Raw genomic sequence first — 8,169 nt, forward strand, 5'->3', positions numbered from 1 at the left:
GGTATAGATTCGTCCTTGATACGATTACCGGTGGAAATTTCTTGATGTGTCCCTCTCTTGATGCTTGTAATGCCATGGGAAATTTAGTAGGCTCACCACCTCTTATGATTAATGAAACAACTTTGACTCTTGAGCATGTCATGGAAAGATTAGATGCTATTGAAAATAAAATGCTTACTAAAGAACATATTGAAAACTTGGATAAAAAGATGCATAATTTTTCTACTAAAATTGTGTCAAAAGCGGGAGAAGTTTTTAAGTTGTTGAAAGAAAAGGGAACCGTAATTCATGAAAGAATTGAGTAAAGTCCGTCTCGGATTGATAAACTAGAAGAAATCTTTAGTAATTTGAGCATGGCTTTTGCTTCTGCTAAAACTATTGAAAAACTCCTGTAAAGATTGGCAAGACTACTCAAATTACTAAGAACAAGGGTGCAACCTCTAGTAATAGTAAAGAGGATCTTAAGATGATTAGGATTCACCCGGATTTTGTTGAAGTTATGAGAGATCCCTTTGGCAAGAATGAATTCTTTAAGGTCCTAGGAGTATCGTCATTGAAAATCTTTATGCTAAATCTTTGAAGAATTCTAAGTGTTTGATTGAAGAGTTAGACAAAGATGACAAAACTTAGATCCTTGCTTTATGCCTAGCTAAGGGCGTAAAACTATAGCTCTTGTTGGGTGGCAACCCAATGAATAAAATTTACTTTTGCTTTTTGCTTTATGTTCTTGAGTGTTAGCACAATTATGCTACTGTTATGATTGTGTTTTTTGTGTTTTAATTAGTGTTTGTGCCAAGTAAAGCCTTTAGGATCTTCTTGGGTGATAGTTGTTGATCTTGCTAAAAAACAGACACTTTTGCGCTCACGAAAACAACTCTCATTTCTAACCAGAGAGCGATAAAATACCAATTCTTTTTGAAGAAGATTTATATGCAAATTTCCCAGGTCGTCATAATTTTTCAGAGTTTTTGTAGTTACAGAAGTATTAGAAATATCCAGATTGCAACTGACTGTTCTGTTTTTAACAGATTCAGTTTTCTTTGCATTGTGTGCTTGTTTTGATGATTCTATGGTTTTCTTTGAAGATTTTTTCCATACAGAAGTTGGAATACAGTAGATATAATGCACAAAATATGAATTGGTTTGCTACAACACTTATAGTAGTGATTTGCTTTCTTATACTAACGGATCTCATGAAGGTTTTGTTGAGTTTTGTGTGATTGAGGTTTTCAAGTTTTGGGTTATCTTACGATGGATGAAGAAATAAGGAGTAAGAAGAGCCTAATCTTGGGGATGCCTCGACATCCCAAGCTATTATCCAAAGAGAGCAAGCAACTAAGCTTGGGGATACCGCCGAGTGGCATCCCCTCTTTCTTCTAACGACCATTGGTATTTTACTCGAAGCTACATTTTTATTCGTCACATAATATGTGTTTTGCTTGGAGCGTCTTGTATGATATGAGTCTTTGCTTGTTTTATTTTGTGTTTTCAGTCTTGATCCCTTGCTGGACACACCTATTTGAGAGAGCTAAAATTATGCCATGACTTGTTTTAATTGCCCTCTATGCTTCACTTAAATTTTTTATGAGCTATGGATTTGCTCTAGTTCTTCACTTATATCTTTTTGACCATGGTGTGCTTTAGTATTTTTGAAGAAATGCTCTCTTGCTTCACTTAGATTTATTTGAGAGTTAGTAAAGTTTTCAAGAAATTATCTCTTGCTTCACTTAAATTAATTCGAGAGAAAGAAATATTTTGCTCATGATCTTCACTTATATTTGTTTGAGCTTATCAAAAGCAACACATGAAAATTAGTCCCAAAGTGATAGATATCCAAGAAGGATATAATAAAAACTTTCATGAAGATCTTTGGAAAAAATAAACTTGACTCTTAGTAATAGTTTTGAGACATGATGATGTGATATGTGAGTCATCTTGATGAGTAATTATGCTTTAGTTAGAATATTGGTGTTATGGTTTGTGATTCCCTATGCAAGCACCAAAGTCAATAGTCATGCAATGAAATTATATCCTACATGTGGTGCATTATTCGGTGATTCCCCATGCAAGCACCAAAGTCAATGCTCTCTTTTGAGATTATTCGTTTCTTGGTTGGTCGCTTCTCAATCTTTTGATAGCCTTCATTTTGCACTAAGTATGATCACTACTTGTGCATACAAAATCCTTTAGACCACTTTTGCCACATAAGTATACTATACCTACTTATATGCGGTATTATTTTGCTGTTCTAAGCAAATTTGTATGTGCCATCTGTAATATTCAAAATAGGTTTCTCTTTTGTGTGCTCGTACCGCTCGCGAGGCGGTGAGGCGTTGTCAGGACCCCGATCCTAAGTCACACCGATCTAGCATGTAACACATCATATCACTTCGCGGCCTCACGCACGGTATTCCCACGGGTGCCACCTTACCTGGCCCGGGACCGTTTGCGCCTTTTGGCTCACGTATATGATAGTGTCGCTAGCATCCATATGACGAAGAACCCGGGCTGACATGGCTAGTCGTGAACCCAAAGTGGCACTAACTTACAGGGACAGGCATCCATGACCCAGCATCGAATGTGTCGGTTATCAGCGAGTGAATCCAGGCTGTAGCACTGGGCTAGCAGGACTCCGGTGAACCGGGCTGTAGCGGGCTAACAGGACTCCGGTATTCATCACGTGACATTTCCCCGAAGGGACAGACACATGAACGAAGAAGGACACATGCCGGCCAGCCTAAGTGTTCCGGAGCAGTAGCAAGCTACCATGGCTCGGTGGAAACACTAGGAGACATTTCCCGGTAAGAGAGGCTACTAAGGATAAACAACTAGATAGTCAGATCCCACACATACCAAGCATTTCAATAACATACACACAATATGCTCGATATGTGCAAATACAACATGGCATCACAACATGACTCTACGACTCAAGTATTTATTCAATAGGCTCCGAGGAGCGAGATATTACAAACATGGGTCTCATGACCCAACAATCAGAGCATACAAGTCAAAGCACATGCGGAAGCTTAACATGTCTGAGTACAGACAACTATAAATGAAAAAGGCTGAGAAGCCTGACTATCTACCAGATCCTGCCGAGGGCACAAGATCGTAGCTGAGGTAACAAGCTAAACGTCGGAGTCCACGCGGTACTACTAGCAAGACTGAAGTCTCTCTGCAAAAACATAAATTAAGCAACGTGAGTACAAATGTACCCAACAAGACTTACATCAGATCTATCTACATATGCATCATTATCAACAAAGGGGGTGGTGGAGTTTAACTGCAGCAAGCCAGCTTTGACTCGGTGGCTATCATGAACTACGACTGCAAGTAACTCTTTTTAGGTGGCGCACACGAGTCCACATATTCACCATATCAATACACCACTATGGATCCGCTCCCGTCTCCCTACGAGAATGCCATCCATATCACTCACGCTTATCTTGCGTATTTTAGAGTATCCACTTTCACTTGTCTATGAACTATGCAAGGGGTCCAAGTTTCCATATCCGAGGAATCCGGCTATTCGAATAGATAGTGATAACCCTGCAGGGGTGTACTTCTTCACACACGCTCTCGCCACTTATCGCCCTATACACGTCATGTACCTCGGCAACCTTCAAGCGGAAGCCGGGTGAGGGAGTCGGCCACGACCTGACTAACCATACAAGTCTCTCGTCCAGGTTTATCGCCTATTCGGGTTCCATCCGCAAGGAGATCCGGCCGGGGTGTCACTCACGGCCCCAAACGATGTGAGCAGGGTTCCCAAGCCCACCATCCGGGTGCCACTTGGTACAACGTGCCACTGTGCCTAGTCTGTCCCAAGCCCACCTGTACCGGGTGCCACTTGGTAGACTACTAACACTACCTACAAACACCAGAAACTAGTTGCAACTCCTGGACAGCGATCATGTTGATTAATAAGTCGAGAGGGGTCGAGTTACCGGAACCCAATGTGTGGTAGTAACTGGTCATGGATCACAAACACAGAACTCAGTTCCTGAAGACGGCTGCAATGAGACAACCCACCATGTACTCCTACATGGCCTCTCACCGCTACCTTTACCAAATCGTGTTCACACACTTAGCTCTCAACGGTAGGACATGTTCACACACCTCTGATTCATCCCCGATGAATCAGACCTGACTCAACTCTAAGCAGTAGCAGGCATGACAAACAAGCATGAATGAGTAGGCACAACAGGGCTCAAACAACTCCTACTCATGCTAGTGGGTTTCATCTATTTACTGTGGCAATGACAGGTCATGCAGAGGATAAAGGGGTTCAGCTACCGCAGCAAGTAACAGTTGAATCGGTGTTGTCCTAATGCAGTAAAAGAGAGCAGGAGCGAGAGAGTGGGATTGTATCGGAATGAACAAGGGGGTTTTGCTTGCCTGGCACTTCTGAAGATAGTATAGCTCTTCATCGGTGTCATCGATCACATCGTCGGTATCATGTCTATCGAGAGGGGGCAATCACCGGCAACTGAGGAAAAACACAATCAATGCAATGCACAATATGATGCATGAATGTGACATGGCAATATGCTGTGGTTTGTGCTAATGCAACTAAAACCAGATTAAATGAAGTTGGTTTGAATCCAAGATTCAAACTCAAACTCCATATGTGGATATTTAAATGCCATTAGTATGATTTGTGCTAAACAGCATCTATAAGTTGTTCTAACATGCATGAAACCAGTACAGATGGATAGATTGGATTTTTCTGATCATTTTTCATATATAAATTATTTCATTCTGAGTTACGGTTGAATTTCTATGATTTATTGAAGTTTTAGCTATTTTCTGGAATTTCCTGATTAATTATAAAATAAACTAAATTCCAGAAAAGGAATATTGCGTCAGCATGGCGTCAGGCTGACCTCAGCAGAGTCAACAGGGCAGCCTCGGGTCAAACCTGACCAGGGGGCCCACTGGTCAGTGACACACCGCTGGCATGAGTCACTGACGTGTGGGGCCGGTCAAAGGCCACGTCAGCAAGTCAAACTGACGTGTGGGACCAGCTGGGTTAATAACTAATCTAAACATAACATTAAGTTAAACTAAACAGGCACTGGGCCCACATGGCAGTGAAACAGTGGCTAAATAAGTTAGAATAAACTAAACTAATTAACAGGGGGCTGGCCCCACCTGTCATCGACCCAGGGGAGGTCAAACCCCTGGTCAACAGGGCCTAACCCGCCGGCGGTTTGTCGCCGGTGGCAACAGGCGCGGCGAAGGGCTCGGGCTCACTCCTCCGGCGTCCAAATGGACGGAGGAGAGCGGCTACGGAGAGCTGGAGCTCACCCGCGCCCGTTTCAGCAAGCAGCAGCAGCTAGGGCGGCCGGAGACGATGGCCTCGAGCTCGGCAGCAGCGGCCGGAGCTCGGGCGTGCTCGGGTTCGGCGTTACACGGCACGGCGAGATCAGCTGAGGGGCTCTACAGGTTACTGGGGTCATCAGGAGCACTCGGAGGCAACGAGCGCAGGTGGAGGAGCTCGAGAGCACGAAGCTCACCGTCCATGGCGGCGGCCGGAGCTCGGGTTCGGCAGGGCAGCTAGCTAGGGGACGAAATCAAGTGCACGGAGTGAGGGGAAGAGAAGAGGAGCTCACGAGGAGTCGATTGGAGCAGACGGCGAGCTCGGGGAGGCGGCGACGGCGGCAAATCGACGGCGGCGGTCCTCGGTGGCCGAGGAGGGGAACGGCGGAGCTAGCGGCATCCAGGGGCTTCCGGTGCCTTTCGTCTGGGTGAGGATGAAGAGGGAGGCGAGGCAGAGCTTCCTGGGGCGTCGGTGAGGCGTGGGGGTGGCGGTGGCCGCGAGGGAGCTCGGCGGCGGCGACGGCTGCGTTCGGGCGAGTGAGAGAGAGGAAGCAGAGGAGAGAAACGAGGGAGAGGGAGAGAGCGAGGGGGTCCAGGGGTTCGCGCTGGCGTCGTCTAGACGCGACGAGGGGGAGCCAGGCAGGCTAGGAGGGAGGAGGTGGCCGGGGCAGCGTCGGCGCCCGCCACGCACCTGTTCGTCCTCCTGGCAGAGGAGGAAGATGACAAGGGGGGGCGCTAGGCTGGGCCGGCCAGATGGGCTGGCCAGCTAGGCTGCGACAGGTGAGTCCAGGTGAGGATCTCTCCTCTCTTTTATTTAATGTTTCTGTTTTCTATTATTTCTGTAACTGTTGGGCTTATTAAAAATATCTAGGCACTTCCAAAAATCATGAAACTAATCATGGCTACTGTTTAGAATATATCCAATAGTAAACATTTTAGTTTATGATTATTTGAACATTTTAAATATTTTATAGTATTTAAATGCCCAAATGCAAATACGTAATGATTTAATTTAGAAATCCAGAATGACCTAGAAAAATGTGCACCATTTTTGGGAGAGGTTCTAGACCAATTCAAAAATGATGAACTTTTGTGAAGGCCATTTTGGGTTCATTGAAATGTTTTTCAGTTGAACCTGGTATTTTCAGGGGGGGCTGGGGGTTCTGTCATCCCCATTTCAACTTTCATAAAATTTAAACATGATGCACACATGAAGGGAAACCCTGGTGCAAAGCCATAATCTAGGGATGTGACAACTCACCCCCACTAAACAAGAATCTCGACCCGAGATTCAAGCGTAGGGTAAGACGAAGGGGCACGCAACTAACGCAATCTTCATGATCCAGGTTGCACCTCAAATGAACGTTGATTAAATCACCATCTTTGTCTTGTCGTCTTGTTCTGAGAACTCCAGCTAACATGACAAGGAGAGAAGAGGGAGACTCTAGATGGATCGATCTTCTCGAAGATCGAACAACTCGGGATTAACTCACAGAATGAGGCAGAACAAAATCTCTCGAACTGAGACACGAAGCATACATCTGAAGAAATGGAGTGAGACAAATGACGAGGGCTCGCTAAGTAGACAACAATTCCAAACCTAAGAAGGTGGTAAACAATTGTCAATGTAGCGAGGAGTTGAGTTGCCATGATACCACGACGAAACATCCTGGAGGAGGGTGATTCGTAGATTATTACCTTAAGTGGCAAAAAGAATTACCTTTGATATAGAGATCATTGAGACTCTCTATATCAGCCTAAGGCAAATCACAGCAATCGATTGGCGGGGGTCGGTAGAATGGCATACTCGGACTTGGATGATGTGGATTACCTTGTTGAAGACAACGTAATGGATGAATTTGCTTACCATCGGAAATGGAAGGGACCCATGGTAGAATGGCACATTGGCGGTGCAAGCTGGGAACAAAATGCAAATGCTGGGAATGATTCTGGTAACTGGGGAAGAACCCAACAATAGAGAGTGAATTCACTGTTTGAAAAGGTCATAGCATTGCCGAGGAAACTGAGAGGAATCCCAGTTAGCGCCGATGATAACACATAGCGCTTGTGCGTGCTCTCAAGAACTTGAGCATTTCCACAATCATCAAGGTTTTACCAACATCCGTGTCAAGGATCCTGGCAACACAACATACTACCATGATGGCTAATGATGGATGATGCAGATGCAAAGGAAGATAACACCTTCTCAGATTTCACCTTAGCGAGGCCAAGGAAACAAAATCTGGATGATCGACCGAGAGACATTTAGCACTCCGCTTCTAATGTTCTCCTTGATGTGCTAGCGTATCCCATTCATTGAAATGGTTTGGTATCTAGAACATCAAGTAAAGGTCGGACTTCAGGAACACAAAAATCCATAAGGAACAACTAGGGAGTAGATCCTACGAAATCCTTATGGGGAGGTGGCCAACTTCTTCTATCAAGATACTACAATAATAGGTCTTCCGGCTGGGTGTGTTGGCCACGACATCCACCTTACCGGTTATCGAGGGACCAATATTATAGTTCTTGGGAAATGTTCCAACCATCATAACTGCCTGAGATTCAGATCTGGTTGGTGTCAGGATATTCCAGACTCATCGAGTCTAGGAAGAAAATGAAAGTTTGCAACACAAATCGACGAGATGACGTTGCGAGATTCTCGGGAAATGAACTACGATAGCAAACTCCAAAACATGAGCTGGTTCTGCTACACACATGTGAACACGCTGTCCTGGACAAACATGACCACGTGGTAGTCTTACAATAAAACACTACCGAGTTCTGGTTGGGAACCATCACCGTGGATAACGAAGTCCTTGCATAAGTCATATGATTAGCTCT

The sequence above is a fragment of the Triticum aestivum genome, chromosome 2A, assembly GCF_018294505.1.
Source record: "Triticum aestivum cultivar Chinese Spring chromosome 2A, IWGSC CS RefSeq v2.1, whole genome shotgun sequence".
Taxonomy (NCBI): domain Eukaryota; kingdom Viridiplantae; phylum Streptophyta; class Magnoliopsida; order Poales; family Poaceae; genus Triticum; species Triticum aestivum.